Source organism: Magnolia sinica, chromosome 8, assembly GCF_029962835.1.
Source record: "Magnolia sinica isolate HGM2019 chromosome 8, MsV1, whole genome shotgun sequence".
Classification (NCBI taxonomy): domain Eukaryota; kingdom Viridiplantae; phylum Streptophyta; class Magnoliopsida; order Magnoliales; family Magnoliaceae; genus Magnolia; species Magnolia sinica.
In genome coordinates this window covers 31133535-31161512 of record NC_080580.1, presented here as the reverse complement: position 1 = coordinate 31161512, position 27978 = coordinate 31133535, and the positions used below count along the sequence as shown (strand labels likewise).

Genomic DNA, 27978 nt, shown 5'->3' with positions numbered 1-27978 from the left:
AACCTAAACTTGAAAACCAAAACCTAAACCCGATCCCAAACCCGAACCCGATTTCTTAAACCTAAACCTAAACCTATTCTCAATTCCCTAAACCTATAGCTTATAACCTAAACCTAAGCCTAAACCAAAACCTTAACCTAAACCTAAACCTTAACCTATTCTCAATTCCTTAAACCTATAGCTTATAATCTAAAGCTAAGCCTAAACCTAAACCTTAACCTAAACCTAAACCTAAACCTAAACCAAAACCTAAACCTAAAACCTAAATGTATTCTCAAATCCCTAAACCTAAAACTAAACCTACACCTATACCTAATCTCAACTCTCTAACCTAAACCTAAACCTAAACTTGAAAAACAAAACCTAAACCCGATCCCGAACCCGAACCTGATTTCCTAAACCTAAATCTTAACCTATTCTCAATTCCCGAAACCTATTGCTTATAACCTAAACCGAAACATAAACCTATACGTTAACCTAAACATATACCTATAACCTAAACATAAATCTAAAACCTAAATGTATTCTCAAATCCCTAAACCTAAACCTACACCTAATCGTAATCTCAACTCCCTGACCTAAACCTAAACCTAAACTTGAAAACTGAAACCCATACCCGATCCCGAACCCGAACCCGTACCCGATTTCCTAAACCTAAACCTTAATGTATTCTCAATTCCCTAAGCCTAAACCTACACCTAATCCTAATCTTAACTCCCTAACCTAAACCTAAACTTAAACTTGAAAACCCAAACCTAAACCCGATCTCGAACGCAAACCCGATTTCCTAAACCTAAACTTTAACCTACTCTCAATTCCCTAAACCTATAGCTTATAACCTAAACCTAAACCTAAACCTAAACCTAAACCTATATAACATATAACCTAAACCTAAACCAAAACCTAAACCTATATAACATATAACCTAAACCGAAAGCTAAACCTATACCTAAACCAAAACCTAAACCTAAACCTATAACCTATAACCTAAACCTAAACCTAAAACCTAAATGTATTCTCAAATCCCCAAACCTAAACCTACACCTAATCCTAATCTCAACTCCCTAACCTAAACCTAAACATAAACTTGAAAACCAAAACCTAAACCCGATCCCGAAACTGAACCCAATTTCCTAAACCTAAGCCTTAACCAATTCTCAATTCCCTAAACCAATTACTTATAATAAACCAAAACCTAAACCTATACCTTAACCTAAACCTAAACCTAAACCTACAACCTATAACCTAAACCTAAACCTAAAACCAAATTGTATTCTCAATTCCCTAAACCTAAACCTACACCTAATCCTAATCTCAACTCCCTAACCTAAACCTAAACCAAAACTCAAAAACCAAAACCTAAACCCGAACCCGATTTCCAAAACCTAAACCTCAACCTATTGTCAATTCGCTAAACCTATAGCTTATAAACTAAACCGAAGCCTAAACCTAAACCTTAACCTAAACCTAAACCTAAACTTAAACCTGTAAACTGTAACATAAACGTAAACCTAAAACCTAAATATATACTCAAATTCCTAAACCTAAACCTACACCTATTCCTAATCTCAACTCCCTAACCTAAACCTAAACCTAAACTTGAAAACCAAAACCTAAACCCGATCCCGAACCTGAACCCGATTTCCAAAACCTAAACCTTAACCTATTCTCAATTCCCTAAACCTATAGCTTATAACCTAAACCTAAGCCTAAACCTAAACCTAAACATTAACCTATTCTCAATTCCCGAAACCTATAGCTTATAACCTAAACCTAAGCCTAAACCTAAACCTTAACCTAAACCTAAACCTAAACCTAAACCTGTAACTTGTAACATAAACCTAAACTTAGAACCTAAATGTATTCTCAAATCCCTAAACCTAAACCTACACATAATCCTAATCTCAACTCCCTAACCTAAACATAAACCTAAACTTGAAAACCAAAACCTAAACCCGATCTCGAACCCGAACCCGATTTCCTAAACCTAAACCTTAACCTATTCTCAATTCCCTAAACCTATAGCTTATAACCTAAACCTAAGCCTCAACCTAAACCTTAACCTAAACCTAAACCTAAACCTGTAACCTATAACCTAAACCTAAATCTAAAACCTAATCGTATTCTTAAATCTCTAAACCTAAACCTACACCTAATCCTAATCTCAACTCCCTAACCTAAACCTAAACCTAAACTTGAAAACCAAAACCTAAACCCGATCCCGAACCTGAACCCGATTTCTTAAACCTAAACCTTAACCTATTCTCAATTCCCTATACTTATTGCTTATAACCTAAACCGAAACCTAAACCTATACCATAACCTAAACCTATACCTAAACTTACAACCTATAACCTAAGCCTAAACCTAAAACCCAATGTATTCTCAAATCCCTAAACCTAAACCTACACATAATCCTAATCTCAACTACCTAACCTAAACCTAAACCTAAACTTGAAAACCAAAACCTAAACCCGATCCCGAACCCGAACCAGATTTCCTAAACCGAAACCTTAACCTATTCTCAATTCCCTAAACCTTTAGCTTAAAACCTAAACCTTAACCTAAACCTAAACCTAAACCTGTAACCTATAACCTAAACCTAAACCTAAAACCTAATTGTATTCTTAATCCCTAAACCTAAACCTACACCTAATCCTAATCTCAATTCCCTACCCTAAACCTAAACCTAAACTTGAAAACCAAAACCGAAACCCGATCCCGAACCTGAACCCGATTTCCTAAACCTAAACCTTAACCTATTATCAATTCCCTAAACTTATTGCTTATAACCTAAACTGAAACCTAAACCTATACCTTAACCTAAACCTATACCTAAACTTATAACTTATAACATAAACCTAAACCTAAAACCTAAATGTACTCACACAAATCCCTAAACGTAAACCTACTCATAATCCTAATCTCAACTCCCTAACCTAAACCTAAACCTAAACTTGAAAACCAAAACCTAAACCTTATCCCGAACCAGAACCCGATTTCCTAAACCTAAACCTTAACCCGATCCCGAACCCAAACCCAATTTCCTAAACCTAAATCTTAACCTATTCTCAATTCCCAAAACTTATAGCTTATATTCTAAACATAAAACTTAACCTAAACCTAAACATAAACCTAAACCTGTAACCTATAACCTCAACCTAAACCTAAAACCTAATTGTATTCTGAAATCCCAAAACCTAAACCGACACCTAATCCTAATCTCAACTCCATAACCTAAACCTAAACCTAAACCTACACCTAATCCTAATCTCAACTCCCTAACCTAAACCTAAACCTTAACGTATTCTCAAAAAACCTAAACCCAATCCCGAACCCGAACCCGATTTCCTAAACCTAAACCTTAACCTATTCTCAATTCCCTAAACCTAATGCTTATAACCTAAATTGAAACCTAAACCTATACCGTAACCGAAACCTAAACCTAAACCTATAACATATAACTTAAACATAAACCTAAAACCTAAATGTATTCTCAAATCCTTTAACTTAAACCTATACATAATCCTAATCTCAACTCCCTAACCTAAACCTAAACTTAAACTTGAAAACCCAAACCTAAACCCGATCCCGAACCCGAACCCGATTTCTTAAACATAAACCTTAACCTATTCTCAATTCCCTAAACCTATTGCTTATAACCAAAACCTAAGCCTAAACCAAAACCTAAACCTATACCTAAACCTTAACCTATTCTCAAATCCTAAAACCTATACTTATAATCCTAAAGCTAAGCCTAAACCTAAACCTTAACCTAAACCTAAACCTAAACCTAAACCTCGTGGTATAAATAAAACCTAAACCTAAAACCTAAAAGTATTATCAAATCCCTAAACCTAAAACTAAACCTACACCTATTCCTAATCTCAACTCTCTAACCAAAACCTAAACCCAAACTTGAAAACAAAACCTAAACCCGATCCTAAACCCGAACCCGATTTCCTAAACCTAAACCTTAACCTATTCTCAATTCCCTAAACCTATTGCTTATAACCTAAACCAAACCTATACCTTAACCTAAACCTAAACCTATACCTATAACCTAAACATAAACCTAAAACCTAAATGTATTCTCAAATCCCTAAACCTAAACCTACACCTAATCGTAATCTCAACTTCCTAACCTGGACTCGGTAACCTGACTCACAAGGAACCCGATGGCTTGTTCTCCGACACCTCCGTAGTACCCCATTCTCGGCTCGTAGCCAGGTTCCGATCCGGGATCCTATAAGGAGGATTTTCATAACAATATAATCACTTCCAATGCGAGCATACCCAAGATCACAGCAAGTACATCTGAGAATAACAAAGGCACACATCACAAAATCCACTAAAAATTTGAACTTTTACAATCATCCAAAAGGTCCAAAAGGACATACATGAAAATAAAAGGAAAAGAGAGAGAAATCAATAACACTGGAGTCCTCACTGCTCAACTCTACTCCATGCTCTGCTGCTACGGCGCCTAACTAGAGTCTCCTGCACGTATCAATCGTGCATAAGCTTATAGAAGCTTAGAGGGTGGTGTAAGTGTGTGACAATGGTGCATAGTAAGAATAGTAGGAGGTATAAGGAGAGAAGCATAATCAATGAACATATCACTAGTCTTACCAAGGCTTACCATGAATGCGATGCAATACGTAATGAGTGCCATACCCAGGCAATGTATGAAAGGGGGGCTTGTACAGCCAATGCTAATGCGATGTAAGTGATGTCAGTGCTCATATCCAAACCATAAGTCAAGTACATTTTCAATCATAAGGAAATCACCGGGTCCATTACATTGTTGGATGACTGCTACAGATCTGCACAGCCAAACGAGCATAAGAGACCTCACTACCCGCCCGTGGACAACTAATCACCAACAAGGCTGAAGGTAGCGGACCCATTTACGAGCCGGTCAGACTCGGCCTAGCAATGCCTCCTCACACCCGGGTGTAAGGCCACACCCCTATCCAACCGACTACACGACGGTGGGAGTCGCGCCTAACGGTATAAGGCCCTCGTGCGCTCATGTATTCCACCCGGTCACGGCTGGAGCAGATCCTTGGTACCATGGAAGTTTTGGGAATCTCACCCATGGGCATCCTACGCACCCGGTATGCTCAAGTAATATTTCCGGTGTCCACACATGCGGCCATCCACAAATGTCCCTATGGAGGCAAGGCCCCGATGAAGCAAGGGCGGTATCCTCATGAAATGCGATGCCAATGCATGAGTCGCACACACAAATCATGCACAAGTTTCATGCACTCAATGTGCAAAAGGGAAGAAACTTCATCCCCGAATGACCACTATACAATGCAATCAATTCATACAGATGATGCATATGGGTTGCAACGATGTAAGTGTGCTACCTGAGGAATATGAAATCATCTGTCCCAAGGAGGGTCAAGATCTAGGCACATCGATGGTATTCTAAGAAGAAGAGAAGTCCTCTAGTGGGAGCCCAGTACTTTGGGATGACCCACAAACTAAGAGAGTCAAAATCCTAAGGAGGAACAGTCCTAGCCATGCCCAAGGTGGGCCTTTAACCACCTATAAGGGCCTCTATGGGCCTACCTTAGGGCCACCAAGGAGGACATCCAACCTCAACTGGGTCCCAAAAGGTAGCCTACTATATATGTAAAGAAAGGTCCAAGGCACAATCAACCCATGGCCTAGTGGGCCATACACTAAGCCCAAAAACAAAGGCAACCTGGTGGGCCCTTAAGCAAGGTTAGGGCCCAACCATAAGGGTCATAGGTTCATTCATTGTAGTAGGCCTAATGGGCAGCCCATTATCCCAACATATGGGAAATTCTTAAATTTTTAACACATGTAAGTTGGGCCTCACATCTCGCCCAAGTATGGATTTATTATAGTGGGCAAACAAGGGCCCAACTACTTGTGTATTTGGCCCATAAGGCCCATCACAATGACATGGTAAATATAGGACCCAAGGGTTCAATGGGCCTATCAAAAGTTCCACCAACCAAGGCTATAAGGCCCTTACTTAACTAAGAGACTAGCCCAAGAAGAATCCTATTTGGGATGGGCCTTTAATCATACACTAATTAAGCCCAAAAATAAAATTAAGTTGATAAGATACTGTCATAAATCCTCCTCAAATCTAGTGGGCCATATTGCCCCATCGAACATCTATAGGCAACAATTTTTGTGCTCAATGCCAAATTCCAGCCCACCCAACTTTCTGGGTTGGTTGGAGTTCAGCATTAGAAGTATTTCTTAGTATAATTAATTTTGGATGGCTCACACACATCACTGTGGGCCCCACCAGATGAGAGATGATAGACAATACATATATGAAATGGGCCAGATCGTTAGAATGCAAGCCCAGCAGCCTAAGGCAAGGATGTCCCATGTGTAGGCAGTCCTATGGGAATGGGTTATATGGCCCAAAATACCACATAATGTGTTCTAATTGAATAAAAAGGGGGCAAGTATGATCAATCCCATAAGTACCCTACAATGATGGGAGGTGGGACATTCAACACATCGACGTGGGCCCACGAAGCAGCTAGATGCCCCAGCCTGGGTGTCCCTGCCTAGCAGACCACTTCCAGCCACACCACGGGCAACTCAAATGTATTTTGGATCTGAAATTTTACAGAGTGATACTTCCATAGGTGACCTACACCCCCACAAAATTTCAAGATTTTTGGACACTTAGAAATATTTTAATTTATTTAAATAAAATAGACTGTCCAGAAAATCGGACTGACCTGGACGTCCCAACGTGGTGGGCCAGTCCGGCCCTTGCCACGGTGTACACAGAGGTCCATTGGCCCTGAAATTTGGTAAGTGGGTCCTAGAATGGGTGGAACATATCTCCACAAAATTTCAGAATTTTTAGACATATATAAATATTTTAATTTATTTAAAGAAATCAATCTGTCCTAAAAATCGGACTGATCTGGACACCGTATTGTAATGGGCCAGTCCAGCCACCACCATGGTGTGTACAGGTGTCCATTGGCCCCAAAATTTTGTAGGTGGGTCCTACCATAAGTGAACCACCTCTCTGTAAAATTTTATGATTTTTGGATACTCATAAATATTTTAATTAAATTAGGAATTTCAATCTGTCCAGGAAGGGATGTTGCTGTCCATGCATTGTTTACCCAATAAGGTGGGCCCAACCTTCATCCAAGAGGGGAAAAATGGAGGTTTAGTATTTTCTTCATAAAATAAAGTAAGGTGGGGTCCATAAAAGTGGCCCATCCTTCAGAGAAACCAAGCTGAAGTGTATGTTTTCCTCCATACATGTGGGTTGGACAGCCCAACAAGGTGGACCGCCCACCCCTATGGGCCTCCTTTTGGGTACCATATCATGGACCATCTGAGGTATGACCGATCACACCTCATGGTTGTGTCCACACCTTCTCTTTACACTCCATACTTATCAAGAAAATAATGACAATCATGATCCAAAATCCATGCCAAAGATTGAACATGACAATCCATGCAACAGTCCAAGTTTTTGGACAGCAATACATGGCTGGACACATCAGCCTATATCTCAATAATCCCAGCCATAAAAAGGGTGTGTAGCCTTCCTCAGTGGGCCCCACATAAGTCCAGATCACATACTAGAACTAGGACACTTGCATGCATTTGATTAAGGTGTCCGATGATCATGGAGTTAGGTGATAAGAGCATCCCACCTTGCTGGATTTTTATTTTTATTTATTTTGGGACATCCAAGGCCCACTATAAATGGGCCACACACACACTATCATCCATACATCAGAGAAAGAAAAGAAGGAAAGAGAGTAATCCGCCATGGGGGTAGGGCCCCGCCACTAGTGGGCCCTCCCAAGAGTGAATCATACCCATACAACTACATTGATTTTACATGCAACATAAAATCACTACATGCATGATATATAATTGTTATGGATGGTTGGGATGCCATCCCAACATGATCCTTAGGGTCTAGATGACCTTAAGATGGAGTGGATTATAAATACATCATGATGGGGTCCATGGAGAATGGCCCCATCATGGATCATGACATGCATGTAGGATGGGCCAAAGGGCCACATCCATGGGATCAAATGGGATCCCCACCATGGATTGGTGGGTCCCATATGATCCATCTAGAAAGAAAAAAAGATCAAAGGGTAGAAAATAAGATCAACAATTATAATCACCCACCTTGAATCTTCAAGCTACCACCAACACTAGGTACTCCAAGCTCCAAGCTTAAAGGTTCAATGGTCAAGATGAGTTTGTGATGGCTAGATGGAGGAAGAAGGGAAGGGAAAGTTGCTGGAAATTGGGAGAGGGATGGTTGGAAATTCTTCCATGGAAGAGGAAAATGAGAGAATGAAGGAGGAGAGAGAGAAAGGAAAGGTTGTAGGGGAGTCATCATTACTCTCCCTCCTTGGTTAGAGAAAGAAATCATAACCTATGGTGATACAAACAATGCTTGCTAGGGTAGGTTAGGTGTGGGTAGTGTTTAGGATGGGTAGTGTTTATTCCATGGGAATTGTAGTGTGTGTGGGTGGTGTGCATGGGAACTTGTGCCTGAGAGTGGTCCATATGCTTTTGTACAAAAAGTGGGCCACATGATGAAATACTCACAACTTTTGATCTATAAGTCCGATGAATGCACAAGACGCGTCGTTGGAATCGCAACGACGATGCGGTCACAATGGTATAGGTCTCAACTCGATCCGAGTCGGGTCTTCATGACTGGGCTCACGGATGACCGCAAACACTATCCAAGGGTCACGGGTCGCCGGGATTCGACCGGTATGACCGCGGGATCAAGATGGACGAAATGCATACTCACACACACACATGCACACATGCGAACTCTGGTCGGGTCTCACAACCCTCCTCACCAACAACCAAATTTCGTCCTCGAAATTGAACAATCGAAGACAAAATAAAAGACAAAACACCACCATCATATAGCAATCATCATATAAGGAAGGCAATACAAACAATCATATATCAATCAATCATCAAACAAATGGGGATAACGTTCTCTAATCTCGGCCTCGCGTTCCCAAGACGCCTCGCCTCGAATGATGACCCCATTGCACCTTCACTAAGGGAATGACCTTGGTCCCGAGGACTGCTCCTTCCGATCAAGGATACGAATCGGCCGCTCAATATAAGAAGCATCCTCACGACCTCAAGTGGCCGCCAATCAATCACAGGAATAGTGTCCGACCCACATCTCTGCAACATAGAAACATGAAACACGTCGTGGATTGCAGACAACTCAGGAGGTAAGGCAAGCCTATAGGCCACAGCGCCCACGTGCTCGGTAATCTCAAAAGGTCCGATGAATCTCGGGGCAAGCTTGCCCTTCACACCAAAGCGAACCACGCCCTTCATAGGCGAGACCTTGAGATACACCATGTCCCCGATTGCGAACTCGAGGGGTCGACGCCGACGATCAGCATAACTCTTCTACCGGTTCTAACCTGTGCGCATCCTCCGCCTGATAACATCAATCACCTCTGACGCCTGCAGCACAAGCTCGGGACCTAAGAGACGACGCTCTCCAACCTCGGTCCAACAACTAGGAGATCTGCACGGTCTGCCATAAAGTGCTTCAAAAGGAGCCATGCCGATAGTCGCCGGATAGATAATTGTTATTGTATGCGAACTCGGAGGCGCATATGCTCATCCCAACCGCCCGCAAAGTCGATCACACAAGCCCCTCGAGCATATCCTCAAGGATCTGGTTGACCTTTCGGTCTGCCCGCGCCATCTGTCATGCGGATGATAAGCGGGTCTTTGAGATGCAAAGTGACCCCAATACACCTGTTGAAAACTCCTCCAAAATCGAGACGTAAATGAGAGTCTCGATGCAAACGATCAAACAGCGGGATGCGCGGCCTCACTATCTCCTCAATGAATATCCTCGCTAACCGGTCCATAGACCAGGAAGCCGCACTCGAATGAAATGAGCCGACTTCCTCAGACGATCGGCGATAACCCAGATGGTATCGTGCTCGCACTGAGTCCTCAGCAAACTGCGATGAAGTCCATCGATACATGCTCCCACTTCCACTGGAACGCTCAGCGGCTGCAAGGGACCAGGGGTCTCTCGTGATCGGCCTTGACACGTTGGCATGTGTCACACTCGCCACAAAACTAGCAATCTGCCCTCCATCCCCTGCCGAAAATACTGCTTCCTCATATCACGATACATCTTCGTGGGGTGGTGGATAGTAAGTCTCGATCGGTGTGCCTTGGGTCATCAAATCATGACGCAACTCTGGCACATCTGGGACACACAACCGCCTCTAAAGCGTAATCCACCATCGGAACCAATCGCGCGATCTCCTGATTCTTAGATGTTGTCTCTACCCGATAACTCTGCATTGACTCATCTACCTGTGAGCCTCGATCACCCTAGCCACTAAAGAGGGTTGAATCGACAAGCTCAAAGTCGAACAATGGAAGACTGCAGATAAAACTCAAAGTCATACTCTGCTACATCCTCGAGCATCCGCCACTCACGCACCATCATATCTGTGCCACCGGGCCTCGTGGTGTGGGCCTGTGGCGCGTCCGCCACCACATTTGCCTTGCATGGTGGTACTCAAGGTCAAAATCATAATCTTTCAAAGAACTCCATCCATCGCCTCTGTCGCAAGTTCAACTCGGACCGTGAAAATAGATACTTCAAGCTCTTATGATCCGTAAAGAGCTGAACCCGACCCCATATAGATAATGCCTCCACACCTTCGGTGCACTGCTGCGAGCTCCAAATCATGAGTGGGGTAGTTCACTCATGGACCTTAAGCTGCATGAGGCATACGCCACCGGCTTCCCATGCCATGCATCGATCAACAAAGACCCAAGCCAACTCGAGGCATCGCGGTAAAAACAACAAAACCCTCACTCCCATCGGGAAGAGTGAGAATAGGAACGGATGTAAGGCAGTCCTTCAACTTCATAAATGCCTTTTCGCAGGCATCACTCCATACGAACTCGATGCCCTTCCTTGTCAACCGGGTCAGCAGTGCTGCAATATGGGAGAAACCCTCGATAAACCGTCAGTAATATCCTGCTAGACCAAGGAAGCTGTGAATCTCAAACGCGTTCGTGGGTTGACCCCACTGATACACTGCATTAACCTTCGAGGGGTCCACAGCAACACCCTCCCTCGTCACCACATGACTGAGGAACTTCATCTCCTCCTACCAAAACTCACACTTCTCCAGCTTCGCATACAACTGGTGGGCATGGAGGGTCTCAAGCACAATCCGCAGGTACTCAGCATGGTCCCCTTGGGTCCTCGAATATACAAGAATATCATCAATGAATACCATCACGAACTGATCGAGGAATGGCCGAAAAACCTCATTCATCAGCTACATAAATACGGAAGGCACATTGGTCAGTCCAAATGACATGACCAGGAACTCGAAGTGACCATAGCGCATCCGGAAAGCCGTCTGCAGAATGTCCTCCTCTCGGACCCGAATCTGATGGTAACCAAAGCGCAAGTCTATCTTGGAAAAATACTGTGGACCCTGCAACTGGTCGAACAGATCATCGATACGAGGAAGCGGGTATCGGTTCTTGATAGTGAATCTTTTGAACTCGCGATAATCCACACAGAACTGTAAAGAGCCATCCTTCTTCTTCACGAACAATACCGGGGCTCCGCAAGGCGAACTGTTGGGACGAATAAAACCCAACTCTTGATGCTCATCCAACTGCTTCTGCAGTTCCCTCAACTCCAATGGTGTCATCCGGTAGGGGACCTTCGAGATAGGTGTTGTACCGGGCACCAAATCAATCTGGAACTCAATCTGCTGACGTGGTGGTAAACTCCGTATCTCCTGAAACACATCCGAGGGTACTCACAAACAACTGGCAGCAGCTCAATACTCTCTGCCACAGGAATCCTCAATGACCGAGCCTAAGAAACTAGATAATGGCTCTTCTTCTGGGCTCGGCAACTGAATCGGAACACTGTGCAAGCACGGAATGTGAAACGTAACCTTCCTCGCGGCACAATCTAAGACGGCACCATACTCTGCAAGCCCCATACCGAGAATACACATCAAAACGACATCGGCATCACGACAGATCGCGCAGGAAGGAATATCTCGCCTACTAACACCGGCAAGAAGGACAATGACGGGTCAACATAATAGACTTCCCCATGGGAGTCAAACTGCCAAGGCTCAGACATGGACTCAGATGGAATACCGGTCAATCGACAAAACCGCTCATCCATAAAAGAATGGGAGGCACTTAATCAAATAAAACATGAGCAATGCAGAAGAAACAAGAAGAATACCCTCGAATACCTCGATAGATGGATGTTGTCTGAGTCTGGCACGCCTTTGTGCGAGAATAGAAGGCGCGAGCCCACGGTGGTAGGGGAAGCAACCGGAAGGCGAGTCTGAGTGCGCTCGTACCTTTTGGGCCTGCGATACATCTTGGACCTGACCGGGGGACCGGACATGCGGATATCCCCTCTGCTTTGCGGTGTTGCACTTGCTGTCGGCCTCTGCTTCTGTCTTTGTCTTGTCTTTGTTCTTCTGTGCCGCCGCCGGGAGGAGAATCGCCGCTGCCTCTGCTCGAGGAGGAGCCCAGGAGCGGCGGGTGGAGGCGATGCTGTTGTTGAGGAGGACGAGGAGGAGGCAACTGCGTCGCTGCTGCTGAATGGGGAGAGGACACTCACGCCTCCGATGCCCGGCATGTCCACAACTAAGCATACACCAGAAAAGGGGCCGGAAGATGAAGCGGTGGCGGTGCGATGATGATGAAGAAGCTATCTAGCCGAACCGAACCGCAGCCTGAAATCCGACCCCTCCTCCTCTGTGACCTGGAGCCAGTGGTGCCCTCCTCTTCCGGTCTCCACCGAAACTCTGCTCACCTCTGGGTCATAGCCCGATCCTCCTCATAAACCAGTGCCGGATGAACCTGGTCGAACGTCTTCAAACAATGCCCTACCACACGATTGCGAAGGGTGGGACGTAAAACCACAAAAAGACGAGCCCTCATCTTCTCATCGCTCGTTGGTGAGATGAGGAGCAAATCTAGATAAGGCTAAGAAACGGGCCTCTTGAGATACGGTCATATCACCTGCACTAGGGTCTCAAACTCGATCGCCTGGTGGATCCGGGGAAGAATTTTAGTCGAAACGGACCACGAACTCCTCCCATGTCCAAAAGAAGTGAGGCCCGACCATCCTAGATACGGATGACCACCAGTGACGGGCCTCACCCTGAAGAAGATATGTCGCAAGGGATACTCTCTGACCCCAGGACACCGAATAGTGTCAAAAATCCTCGCAACCTCGGTGCACCAAGCCTCGGCAGAAGGGTCGGGGTCACCACTAAACCTCGGGGGATCATGTTTGTCGGAACTCTCGAGCTATCGCACTAGCATGCGGTAAGTCGGGCCGAGAAACTCTCAGTGGTACGGTGCACGATGCGGTGGCAACAAGCCTGCATCAATCTGAAATGCTCGGCTCCTATGGGTCTGTCGGAAGGCAGGGCGGCACTCGCCTCGGGGCGGAGGCACGGGGGGCGGCCGAGGAGAGAGCCTCGAATCGATCTAACAGAGCCAGTGAGTAAGGGGAATAGGTGGGGGAACCGACACTGGAGGTATGGGCGCTACGGGCTCAACTGGAGGAACAGGCTAAATCGGGACCTCGGGAATCGGATCCTCTACGACAGGAGCGGGATGTGCTCGAGTAGAATGGGTAACTCGGGCACCTCGTCCACGTGCACCACGACCACGGGTGCCACGACCCACGGGAGCCACGTCCACGCGGCATCGTCTACAAAATAATGACGACTCAAGGAATCAAGACAATTACAGGCTCATATGGAGAGAAAGGAAGGATCTCGGGACACTACTTGTCCCATGTTCTTGACATAGCAGACTTGCGATGTCATCCTTAGTCTTTCCAGAAATTACTTGCTATGCTCGATACCAACTCTGTCACGCCCCAAACTCGGATATCCCGGACTCACAAGGAACCGATGGCTAGTTGCGTCAACGACCTCCGTAGTACCCCATTCTCGGCTCCCTGGGATGCTATAAGGAGGGATCCTACGAGGAGGATTTTCATAACAATATAATCACTTCCAATGCGAGCATACCCAAGATCACGGCAAGTACATCGAGAATAACAAAGGCACACATCACAAAATCCACTAAAAATTTGAAGCTTTTACAATCATCCAAAAGGTCAAAAGGACATACATGAGAATAAAAGGAAAAGAGAGAGAAATCAAGCAACACTGGAGTCCTCACTTTGCTCAACTCTACTCCATGCTCTGCTTCTAACTAGAGTCTCCTGCACGTATCAATCGTGCATAAGCTTATAGAAGCTTAGAGGGTGGTGTAAGTGTGTGACAATGGTGCAGGAAGAATAGTAGGAGGTATAAGGAGAGAAGCATAATCAATGAACATATCACTAGTCTTACCAAGGCTTACCATGAATGCGATGCAATAAGTAATGAGTGCCATACCAAGGCAATGTATGAAAGGGGGGCTTGTACAGCCAATGCTAATGCGATGTAAGTGATGTCAGTGCTCATATCCAAACCATAAGTCAAGTACATTTTCAATCATAAGGAAATCACCGGTGTCCATTACAATGACTGCCGCTCTGCAGATCCCGCATGACAAACGAGCATAAGAGACCTCACTACCCGCGTGGACAACTAATCACCAACAAGGCTCTGAAGGTAGCGGACCCATTTACGAGCCGGTCAGACTCAGCCCAGCAATGCCTCCTCACACCGGGCGGGTAAGGCCACACCCCTATCCAACCGACTACACGACGTGGGAGTCGCGGCCAACGGTATAAGGCCCTCGTGCGCTCATGTATTCCACCGGTCACGGCGTTGGAGCAGATCCTTGGTACCATGGAAGTTTTGGGAATCTCACCCATGGGCATCCTACGCACCCGGTATGCTCAAGTAATATTTCCGGTGTCCACACATGCGGCCATCCACAAATGTCCCTGTGGAGGCAAGGCCCTGATGAAGCAAGGGCGGTATCCTCACGAAATGCGATGCCAATGCATGAGTCGCACACACAAATCATGCACAAGTTTCTGCACTCAATGTGCAAAAGGGAAGAAACTTCATCCCTGAATGACCACTATACAATGCAATCAATTCATACAGATGATGCATATGGGTTGCAACGATGTAAGTGTGCTACCTGAGGAATATGAAATCATCTGTCTCCCAAGGAGGGTCAAGATCTAGGCACATCGATGGTATTCTAAGAAGAAGAGAAGCCCTAGTGGGAGCCCAGTACTTTGGGATGACCCACAAACTAAGAGAGTCAAAATCCTAAGGAGGAACAGTCTAGCCAGGCCCAAGGTGGGCCTTTAACCACCTATAAGGGCCTCTATGGGCCTACCTTAGGGCCACCAAGGAGGACATCCAACCTCAACTGGGTCCCAAAAGGTAGCCTACTATATATGTAAAGAAAGGTCCAAGGCACAATCAACCCATGGCCTAGTGGGCCATACACTAAGCCCAAAAACAAAGGCAACCTGGTGGGCCCTTAAGCAAGGTTAGGGCCCAACCATAAGGGTCATAGGTTCATTCATTGTAGTAGGCCTAATGGGCAGCCCATTATCCCAACATATGGGAAATTCTTAAATTTTTAACACATGTAAGTTGGGCCTCACATCTCGGCCCAAGTATGGATTTATTATAGTGGGCAAACAAGGGCCCAACTACTTGAGTATTTGGCCCATAAGGCCCATCACAATGACATGGTAAATATAGGACCCAAGGGTTCAATGGGCCTATCAAAAGTTCCACCAACCAAGGCTATAAGGCCCTTACTTAACTAAGAGACTAGCCCAAGAAGAATCCTATTTGGGATGGGCCTTTAATCATACACTAATTAAGCCCAAAAATAAAATTAAGATGATAAGATACTGACATAAATCATCCTCAAATCTAGTGGGCCATATTGCCCCAAAAGAACATCTATAGGCAACGATTATTGGGCTCAATGCCAAATTCCAGCCCACCCAAATTTCTGGGTTGGTTGGAGTTCAGCATTAGAAGTATTTCTTAGTATAATTAATTTTGGATGGCTCACACATCACTGTGGGCCCCACCAGATGAGAGAGGATATACAATACATATATGAAATGGGCCAGATTGTTAGAATGCAAGCCCAGCAGTAGCCTAAGGCAGGGATGTCCCATGTGTAGGCAGTCCTATGGGCCTGGGGTATATGGCCCAAAAATCCACCTAATGTGTTCTAATTGAATAAAAAGGGGGCAAGTATGATCCATCCCCTAAGGACCCTACATGGATGGGTGGTGGGACATTCAACACATCGAGGTGGGCCAACGACAGGCTAGATGCCCCAGCCTGGGTGTCCCTGCCTAGCAGACCACTTCCAGCCACACCACGGGCAACTCAAATGTATTTTGGATCTGAAATTTTACAGAGTGATACTTCCATAGGTGACCTACACCCCCACAAAATTTTAAGATTTTTGGACACTTAGAAATATTTTAATTTATTTAAATAAAATAGACTGTCCAGAAAATCGGACTGACCTGGACGTCCCAACGTGGTGGGCCAGTCCGGCCCTTGCCACGGTGTACACAGAGGTCCGTTGGCCCTGAAATTTGGTAAGTGGGTCCTAGAATGGGTGGAACATATCTCCATAAAATTTCAGAATTTTTAGACATATATAAATGTTTTAATTTATTTAAAGAAATCAATCTGTCCTAAAAATCGGACTGATCTGGACACCGTATTGTAATGGGCCAGTCCAGCCACCACCATGGTGTGTACAGGTGTCCATTGGCCCCAAAATTTTGTAGGTGGGTCCTAAGATAAGTGAACCACCTCTCTGTAAAATTTTATAATTTTTGAATACTCATAAATATTTTAATTAAATTAAGAATTTCAATCTGTCCAGGAAGGGATGTTGCTGTCCATGCATTGTTTACCCAATAAGGTGGGCCCAACCTTCATCCAAGAGAAAAATGGAGGTTTAGTATTTTCTTCATAAAATAAAGTAAGGTGGGGTCCATAAAAGTGGCCCATCCTTCAGAGAAACCAAGCTGAAGTGTATGTTTTCCCTCCATACATGTGGGTTGGACAGCCCAACAAGGTGGACCGCCCACCCCTATGGGCCTCCTTTTTGGGTACCATATCATGGACCATCTGAGGTATGACCCATCACACCTCATGGTGGGGTCCACACCTTCTCATTACACTCCATACTTATAAAGAAAATAATGACAATCATGATCCAAAAATCCATGCCAAAGATTGAACATGACAATCCATGCAACAGTCCAAGTGTTAGGACAGCAATACATCGCTGGACACATCAGCCAATATCTCAATAATCCCAGCCATAAAAGGGTGTGTAGCCTTCCTCAGTGGGCCCCACATAAGTCCAGATCACATACTAGAACTAGGACACTTGCATGCATTTGATTAAGGTGTCCGATGATCATGGAGTTAGGTGATAAGAGCATCCCACCTTGCTGGATTTTTATTTTTATTTATTTTGGGACATCCAAGGCCCACTATAAATGGGCCACACACACACTATCATCCATACATCAGAGAAAGAAAAGAAGGAAAGAGAGTAATCCGGCCATGGGGGTAGGGCCCCGCCACTAGTGGGCCCTCCCAAGAGTGAATCATACCCATACAACTACATTGATTTTACATGCAACATAAAATCACTACATGCATGATATATAATTGTTATGGATGGTTGGGATGCCATCCCAACATGCTCCTTATGTGCTAGATGACCTTAAGATGGAGTGGATTATAAAATACATCATGATGGGGTCCATGGAGAATGGCCCCATCATGGATCATGACATGCATGTAGGATGGGCCAAAGGGCCACATCCATGGGATCAAATGGGATCCCCACCATGGATTGGTGGGTCCCATATGATCCATCTAGAAAGAAAAAAAGATCAAAGGGTAGAAAATAAGATCAACAATTATAATCACCCACCTTGAATCTTCAAGCTACCACCAACACTAGGTACTCCAAGCTCCAAGCTTAAAGGTTCAATGGTCAAGATGAGTTTGTGATGGCTAGATGGAGGAAGAAAGGAAGGGAAAGTTGCTGGAAATTGGGAGAGGGAGGGCTGGAAATTCTTCCATGGAAGAGGAAAATGAGAGAATGAAGGAGGAGAGAGAGAAAGGAAAGGTTGTAGGGGAGTCATCATTACTCCCACCTTGGTTAGAGAAAGAAATCATAACCTATGGTGATACAAACAATGCTTGCTAGGGTAGGTTAGGTGTGGGTAGTGTTTAGGATGGGTAGTGTTTATTCCATGGGGTAGTGTGTGTGGGTGGTGTGCATGGGAACTTGTGCCACGAGAGTGGTCCATATGCTTTTGTACAAAAAGTGGGCCACATGATGAAACGCTCTGTCGGATGAATGCACAAGACGCGTCGAAGATCGGTGCGCAAGACGCAACGTTGGAATCGCAACGACGATGGTCACAATGGTATAGGTCTCAACTCGATCCGAGTCGGGTCTAAGCGAACTAAGCTCACGGATGACCGCAAACACTATCCAAGGGTCACGGGTCGCTCGCCGGGACTCGACCGGTAGGACCGCGGGATCAAGATGGACGGAATGCATACTACTCACACACACATGCACACATGCATGCATCTCACACTAAACCTAAACCTAAACCTAAACTCAAAACCCAAATCCGAACCCAACCTGTGTGCGATTTCCTAAACCTAAACCTTAATGTATTCTCTAATGGACCAACACATAATCCTAATCTTAACTCCCTAACCTAAACCTAAACTTAAACTTGAAAACCCATACCTAAACTGATCTCGAATCCGAACCCGATTTCCTAAACCTAAACTTTAACCTACTCTTCAATTCCCTAAACCTATAGCTTATAACCTAAACCTAAACTAAACCTAAACCTAAACCTAAACCTTAACCTAAACCTAAACCTAAACCTAAACCTATATACCATATAAACTAAACCAAAACCTAAACCTATACATAAACCTAAACCTAAACCTAAACCTATAACCTATAACCTAAACCTAAACCTAAAACCTAAATGTATTCTCAAATCCCCAAACCTAAACCTACACTTAATCCTAATCTCAACTCCCTAACCTAAACCTAAACATAAACTTGAAAACCAAAACCTAAACCCGATCCTAACCGAACCCAATTTCCTAAACCTAAGCCTTAACCTATTTCTCAAATTCCCTAAACCAATTACTTATAATAAACCAAAACCTAAACCTAAACTTGAAAACCCAAATGTAAACCTGATCCCGAACCCAAACCCAATTTCCTAAACCTAAACCTTAATGTATTCCCAATTCCCTAAACCTAAACCTACACCTAATCCTAATCTCAACTCCCTAACCTAAACCTAAACCAAAACTCAAAAACCAAAACCTAAACCCGAACCCGATTTCCAAAACCTAAACCTCAACCTATTGTCAATTCGCTAAACCTATAGCTTATAAACTAAACCGAAGCCTAAACCTAAACCTTAACCTAAACCTAAACCTAAACTTAAACCTGTAAACTGTAACATAAACGTAAACCTAAAACCTAAATATATACTCAAATTCCTAAACCTAAACCTACACCTATTCCTAATCTCAACTCCAACCTAAACCTAAACTTAAACATGAAAACCAAAACCTAAACCCGATCCCGAACTCTCGAACCCGATTTCCAAAACCTAAACCTTAAACTATTCTCAAATCCCTAAACCTAACTATAACCTAAACCTAAGCCTAAACCTAAACCTAAACATTAACCTATTCTCGATTCCCGAAACCAAAGCTATAACCTAAACCTAAGCCTAAACCTAAACCTTAACCTAAACCTAAACTAAACCTAAACCTCAGTAAGAATTTGTAACATAAACCTAAACTTAAAGAACCTAAATGTATTCTCAAATCCCTAAACCTAAACCTACACATAATCCTAATCTCAACTCCTAAACCTAAACTTGAAAACTAAAACCTAAACCCGATCCCAAACCTTAACCCGATTTCATAAACCTAAACCATAACCTATTCTCAATTCCTTAAACCTATAGCTTATAACCTAAACCTAAACCTTAACCTAAACCTAAACCTAAACCTAAACCTAAACCTGTAACCTATAACCTAAACCTAAACCTAAAACCTAATTGTATTCTTAAATCCCTAAACCTAAACCTACACCTAATCCTAATCTCAACTCCCTAACCTAAACCTAAACCTAAACTTGAAAACCAAAACCTAAACCCGATCCCGAACCCGAACCCGATTTCTTAAACCTAAACCTTAACCTATTCTCAATTCCCTAAACCTACTGCTTATAACCTAAACCGAAACCTAAACCTATACCATAACCTAAACCTATACCTAAACTTACAACCTATAACCTAAGCCTAAACCTAAAACCCAATGTATTCCCAAATACCTAAACCTAAACGTACAGATAATCCTAATATCATGTACCTAACCTAAACCTAAACCTAAACTTGATAACTCATACCTTAACCCACTCCAGATTTCCTAAACTTAAACTTTAAACTATTCTAAATTCCCTAAACCTATAGCTTATAACCTAAACTTAAACCTAAACCTTAACCTAAACCAATAACCTATAACCTAAACCTAAACCTAAAACTTAAATGTATTCTCAAATCCCTAAACCTAAACCTACACCTAATCCTAATCTCAACTCCCTAACCTAAACCTAAACCTAAACTTGAAAACCAAAATCTAAACCCAATCTCGAACCCGAACCCGATTTCCTAAACCTAAACCCGAAATTTGACCTGTAGGACCGCGGGACCAAAATACACGAGATGCATACTCACACACACACACACACATGCAAACATGTGAACTCGGGTCAAGTCTCACACAAATCCCTAAACGTAAACCTACTCCTAATCATAATCTCAACTCCCTAACCTAAACCTAAACCTAAACTTGAAAACCAAAACCTAAACCTTATCTCGAACCCGAACCCGATTTCCTAAACCTAAACCTTAGTCTATTCTCAATTTCCGAACCCGATTTCCTAAACCTAAACCTTAACCTATTCTCAATTCCCTAAACTTATAGCTTATAACCTAAACCTAAACCTTAACCTAAACCTAAACATAAACCTAAACCTGCAACCTATAACCTAAACCTAAACTTAAAACCTAATTGTATTCAGAAATCCCAAAACCTAAACCTACACCTAATCCTAATCTCAACGCCATAACCTAAACCTAAACCTACACCTAATCGTAATCTCAACTCCCTAACCAAAACCTAAACCTAAACTTGAAAACCAAAACCTAAACCCGATCCCGAACCCGAACACGATTTCCTAAACCTAAACCTTAACCTATTCTCAATTCCCTAAACCTATAGCTTGTAACCTAAACCTAAGCCTAAACGAAAACCTTAACCTAAACCTAAACCATAACCTATTCTCAATTCCTTAAACCTATAACTTATAATCTAAAGCTAAGCCTAATCCTAAACCTTAACCTAAACCTAAACCTAAACCTAAACCTGTAATCGGTAACAGAAACCTAAACCTAAAACCTAAATGTATTCTCAAATCCCTAAACCTAAAACTAAACCTACACCTATACCTAATCTCAACTCTCTAACCTAAACCTAAACCTAAACTTGAAAAACAAAACCTAAACCCGATCCCGAACCCGAACCTGATTTCCTAAACCTAAATCTTAACCTATTCTCAATTTCATAACATCTTATAACCTAAACCGAAACATAAACCTATACGTTAACCTAAACATATACCTATAACCTAAACATAAATCTAAAACCTAAATGTATTCTCAAATCCCTAAACCTAAACCTACACCTAATCGTAATCTCAACTCCCTGACCTAAACCTAAACCTAAACTTGAAAACTGAAACCCATACCCGATCCCGAACCCGAACCCGTACCCGATTTCCTAAACCTAAACCTTAATGTATTCTCAATTCCCTAAGCCTAAACCTACACCTAATCCTAATCTTAACTCCCTAACCTAAACCTAAACTTAAACTTGAAAACCCAAACCTAAACCCTGATCTCGAACCGAACCCGATTTCCTAAACCTAAACTTTAACCTACTCTTAATTCCTTTAACCTATAGCTTAAAACCTAAACCTAAACCTAAACCTAAACCTAAACCTATATAACATATAACCTAAAACCTAAACCAAAACCTAAACATATATAACATATAACCTAAAAACTCATAAAACCTATACCTAAACCTATACCTAAACCTAAACCTAAACTAAAACCTAATTGTATTCTTAAATCCCTAAACCTAAACCTACATCCTAATCTCAATTCTATCCTAAACCTAAACCTAAACCTAAACTTGAAAACCAAAACCGAAACCAGATCCCGAACTCCGAACCCGATTTCCTAAACCTAAACCTTAACCTATTATCTATTCCCTAAACTTATTACTTATAACCTAAACTAAACCTAAACCTATACTTAACCTATACCTAAACTTATAACTTATAACATAAACCTAAACCTAAAACCTAAATGTACCTCAAATCCCTAAACGTAAACCTACTCCTAATCATAATCTCAACTCCCTAATCAAAACCTTAAACTTGAAAACCAAAACCTAAACCTATCCTAACCTAATTTCAACTCCCTAAACCTAAACCTTAGCCTATTCTTAATACCCCGAACCCGATTTCCTAAACCACAACCTTAACCTTCTAAACCTAAACCTTAACTATAACCTAAACCTAAACCTTATAGCTTATAACCTAAACCTAAACCTTAACCTAAACCTAAACATTACCTATTAACCCTATAACCAAACCTAAACTTAAAACCTAAATTGTATTCGAAATCCCAAAACCTAAACCTACACCTAATCCTAATCTCAACTCCATAACCTAAACCTAAACCTTAACGTATTCTCAATTCCTTAAACCTAAACCTAAACCCGAACCCGATTTCCTAAACCTAAACCTTAACCTATTCTCAATTCTCTAAACTTATAGCTTATAACCTAAACCTAAACCTTAACCTAAACCTAAACATAAACCTAAACCTGCAACCTATAACCTAAACCTAAACTTAAAACCTAATTGTATTCAGAAATCCCAAAACCTAAACCTACACCTAATCCTAATCTCAACGCCATAACCTAAACCTAAACCTTAACTAAAAAACCAATACCTAAACCCAATCCCGAACCTGAACCCGATTTCCTAAACCTAAACCTTAACCTCTTCTCAATTCCCTAAACCTAATTCTTATAACCTAAACCGAAACCTAAACCTATACCTTAACCTAAACCTACACCTAAACTTATAACCAATAACTTAAACATAAACCTAAAACCTAAATGTATTCTCAAATCTCTAAACCTAAACCCATACCTAATCGTAATCTTAACTCCCTAACCAAAACCTAAACCTATACTTGAAAACCAAAACCTAAACCCGATCCCGAACCCGAACCCAATTTCCTAAACTTAAATCTTAACCTATTCTCAATTCCCGAAACCAACTGCTTATAACCTAAACCGAAACATAAACCTATACCTTAACCTAAACCTATAACCTATAACCTAAACATAAACCTAAATCCTAAATGTATTCTCAAATCCCTAAACCTAAACCTACACATAATCTTAATATCAACTCGACCTAAACCTAAACCTAAACTTGAAAACGAAAACCTAAACCCGGCCCAAACGCAATTCCCTAAACCTAAACCTTAATGTATTCTCAATTCCCTAAGCCTAAACCTACACCAATTCCTAATCTCAACTCCCTAACCTAAACCTAAACTTAAACTTGAAAACCCAAACCTAAACCCGATCTCGAACCCGAACCCGATTTCCTAAACCTAAACTTTAACCTATTCTCAATTCCCTAAACCTATAGCTTATAACCTAAACCTAAACCTAAACCTATATAACATATAACCTAAATCTAAACCAAAACCTAAACCTATATAACATATAACCTAAACCGAAACCTAAACCAATACCTAAACCTAAACCTAAACCTAAACCTATAACCTATACCCTAAACCTAAACCTAAAACCTAAATGTATTCTCAAATCCCCAAACCTAAACCTACACCTAATCCTAATCTCAACTCCCTAACCTAAACCTAAACATAAACTTCAAAACCAAAACCTAAACCAGATCCCAAACCTGAACCCGATTTCCTAAACCTAAACCTCAACCTATTCTCAAATCCCTAAACCTATTGCTTATAACCTAAACCGAAACCTAAACATATACCTTAACCTAAACCTAAACCTAAACCTATAACCTATAACCTAAACCTAAACCTAAAACCTAATTGTATTCTCAAATCCCTAAACCTAAACCTACACCTAATCCTAATCTCAACTCCCTAACCTAAACCTAAACCAAAACTCGAAAACCAAAACCTAAACCCGATCTCGAACCCGAATCCGATTTCCAAAACCTAAACCTTAACCTATTGTCAATTCCCTAAACCTATAGCTTATAACCTAAACCTTAACCTAAACTGTAACATAAACCTAAACCTAAAACCTAAATATATACTCAAATCCCTAAACCTAAACCTACACCTATTCCTAATCTCAACTCCCTAACCTAAACCTAAACCTAAACATGAAAACCAAAACCCAAACCCGATCCCGAACCTGAACCCGATTTTCAAAACCTAAACCTTAACCTATTCTCAATTCCCTAAACCTATAGCTTATAACCTAAACCTAAGCCTAAACCTAAACGTAAACCTTAACCTATTCTCAATTCCCGAAACCTATAGCTTATAACCTAAACCTAAGCCTAAACCTAAACCTTAACCTAAACCTAAACGTAAACCTAAACCTGTAACTTGTAACATAAACCTAAACTTAGAACCTAAATATATTCTCAAATCCCTAAACCTAAACCTATACATAATCCTAATCTCAACTCCCTAACCTAAACATAAACCTAAACTTGAAAACCAAAACCTAAACCCAATCCCGAACCCGAACCCGATTTTTAAACCTAAACCTTAACCTATTCTCAATTTCCTAAACCTATATCTTATAACCTAAACCTAAACCTAAATCTAAACCTAAACCTATATAACATATAACCTAAGCCTAAACCTAAAACCTAATGTATTCTCAAATCCCTAAACCTAAACCTACACCTAATCCTAATCTCAACTAACTAACCTAAACCTAAACCGAAACTTGAAAACCAAAACCTAAACCCGATCCCGATTTCCTAAACCTAAACCATAACTTATTCTCAATTCCTGAAACCTATAGCTTATAAACAAAACCTAAACCTAAACCTTAACCTAAGCCTAAACCTAAACCTGTAACCTACAACTTAAACCTAAACCTAAAACCTAATTGTATTCTTAAATCCCTAAACCTAAACCTACACCTAATCCTATTCTCAACTCCTTAACCCAAACCTAAACCTAAACTTGAAAACAAAACACAAAACTCGATCCCGAACTTGAACGCGATTTCCTAAACCTAACCCTTAGCCTATTCTCAATTCCCTAAACTTATTGCTTATAACCTAAACCGAAACCTAAATCTATACCTTAACCTAAACCTATACCTAAACTTATAACCTATAACCTAAGCCTAAACCTAAAACCTAATGTACTCTCAAATCCCTAAACCTAAACCTACACCTAATCCTAATCTCAACTACCTAACCTAAACCTAAACCTAAACTTGAGAACCAAAACCTAAACCCCCGAACCCGAACCCGATTTCCTAAACCTAAATCTTAACCTATTCTCAATTCCCTAAACATATAGCTTATAACCTAAACCTAAGCCTAAACCTAAACCTTAACCTAAACCTAAACCTTAACCTATTCTCAATTCCCTAAACCTATAGCTTATAACCTAAAGCTAAGCCTAAACCTAAACCTTAACCTAAACCTAAACCTAAACCTAAACCTGTAACCTGTAACATAAACCTAAACCTAAAACCTAAATGTATTCTCAAATCCATAAACGTAAAACTACACCTAATCTTAATCTCAACTCCCGAACCTAAACCTAAACCTAAACTTGAAAACCAAAACCTAAACCAGATCCCGAACCCGAACCCGATTTCCTAAACCTAAATCTTAACCTATTCTCAATTCTTGAAACCTACTACTTATAACCTAAACCGAAACATAAACCTATACATTAACCCAAACCTTTAACCTATAACCGAAACATAAACCTAAAAACTAAATGTATTCTCAAATCCTTAAACCTAAACCTACACCTAATCCTAATCTCAACTCCCTAACCTAAACCTAAACCTAAACTTGAAAACATAAACCTAAACACGATCCCGAACCCAAACCCGATTTCCTAAACCTAAACCTTAGTGTATTCTCAATTCCCTAAACCTAAACCTACACCTAATCCTAATCTCAACTCCCTAACCTAAACCTAAATTTAAATTTGAAAACCCAAACCTAAACCCGAACTCGATTTCCTAAACCTAAACCTTAAGCTATTCTCAATTCCCAAAACCTATATCTTGTAACCAAAAACTACACCTAAACCTAAACCTATATAGCATATAACCTAAACCTAAACCAAAACCTAAACCTATATAACATATAACCTAAACCAAAACCTAAACCCATACCTTAACCTAAACCTAAACTTAAACCTATAACCTATAACCCAAACCCAAACCTAAAACTTAAATGTATTCTAAAATCCATAAACCTAAACCTACACCTAATCCTAATCTCAACTCCCGAACCAAAACCTAAACCTAAACTTGAAAACCAAAAACTTAACCCGATCCCGAACCCGAACCCAATTTCCTAAACCTAAACCTTAACCTATTCTCAATTCCCTAAACCTATAGCTTATAACCTAAAGCTAAGCCTAAACCTAAACCTAAACCTAAACTTGTAACCTGTAACATAAACCTAAACCTAAAACCTAAATGTATTCTCAAATCCGTAAACCTAAACCTACACCTAATCCTAATCTCAACTCCCTAACCTAAACATAAACCTAAACTTGAAAACCAAAACCTAAACCCGATCCGGAACCCGAACCTGATTTCCTAAACCTTAACCTATTCTCAATTCCCTAAACCTATAGCTTATAACCTAAACCGAAACATAAACATGTACCTTAACCTAAACCTATAACCTATAACCTAAACATAAACCTAAAACCTAAATGTGTTCTCGAATTCCTAAACCAAAACCTACACCTAATCTTAATCTCAACTCCCTATGCTAAACCTAAACCTAAACTTGAAAACTGAAGCCTAAACCTGATCCTGAACCCGAACCCGATTTCCTAAACCTAAACCTTAATGTATTCTCAATTCCCTAAACCTAAACTTACACCAAATCCTAATCTCAACTCCCTAACCTAAACCTAAACTTAAACTTGAAAACCCAAACCTAAACCCGATCTCGAACCCGAAGCCGATTTCCTAAACCTAAACCTTAACCTATTCTCAATTCCCTATACCTATAGCTTATAACCTAAACCTAAACCTAAACCTAAACCTATATAACATATAACATAAACCTAAACCTAAAACCTAAGGTATTCTCAAATCCCTAAACCAAAACCAACACCTAATCCTAATCTCAACTCCCTAACCTAAACCGAAACCTAAACTTGAAAACCCCTACCTAAACCCAATCCCGAACCCAAACCCGATTTCCTAAACCTAAACCATAACCTATACACAATTCCATAAACCTATATAGCTTATAATCTAAGCCTAAACCTTAACCTAAACCTAAACCTAAACCTTTACCTAAACCTATAACCTTAACCTAAACCAAAACCTATGACCTAAAAACTTAACCTATAACCAATAACCTAAAACCTAATGTATTCTTAAATCCCTAAACCTAAACCTACACCTAATCATAATCTCAACTCCCTAAACTAAACCTAAACTTGAAAACCAAAACCTAAACCCAATCCCGAACCCGAAC

The 27978-nt window shown here is 41.6% G+C and overlaps 1 long non-coding RNA gene across 1 annotated transcript; it reads right to left on the bottom strand.

Moving 5' to 3' along the window:
• Nucleotides 1-23: 23 nt before the first annotated feature.
• Nucleotides 24-27978, bottom strand: LOC131253936 (uncharacterized). The gene is made up of 3 exons (XR_009175366.1): nucleotides 27892-27978; nucleotides 3694-3731; nucleotides 24-61 (listed from the first exon to the last, which is right to left on the bottom strand). It is a non-coding gene; the product is annotated as an uncharacterized LOC131253936 (long non-coding RNA).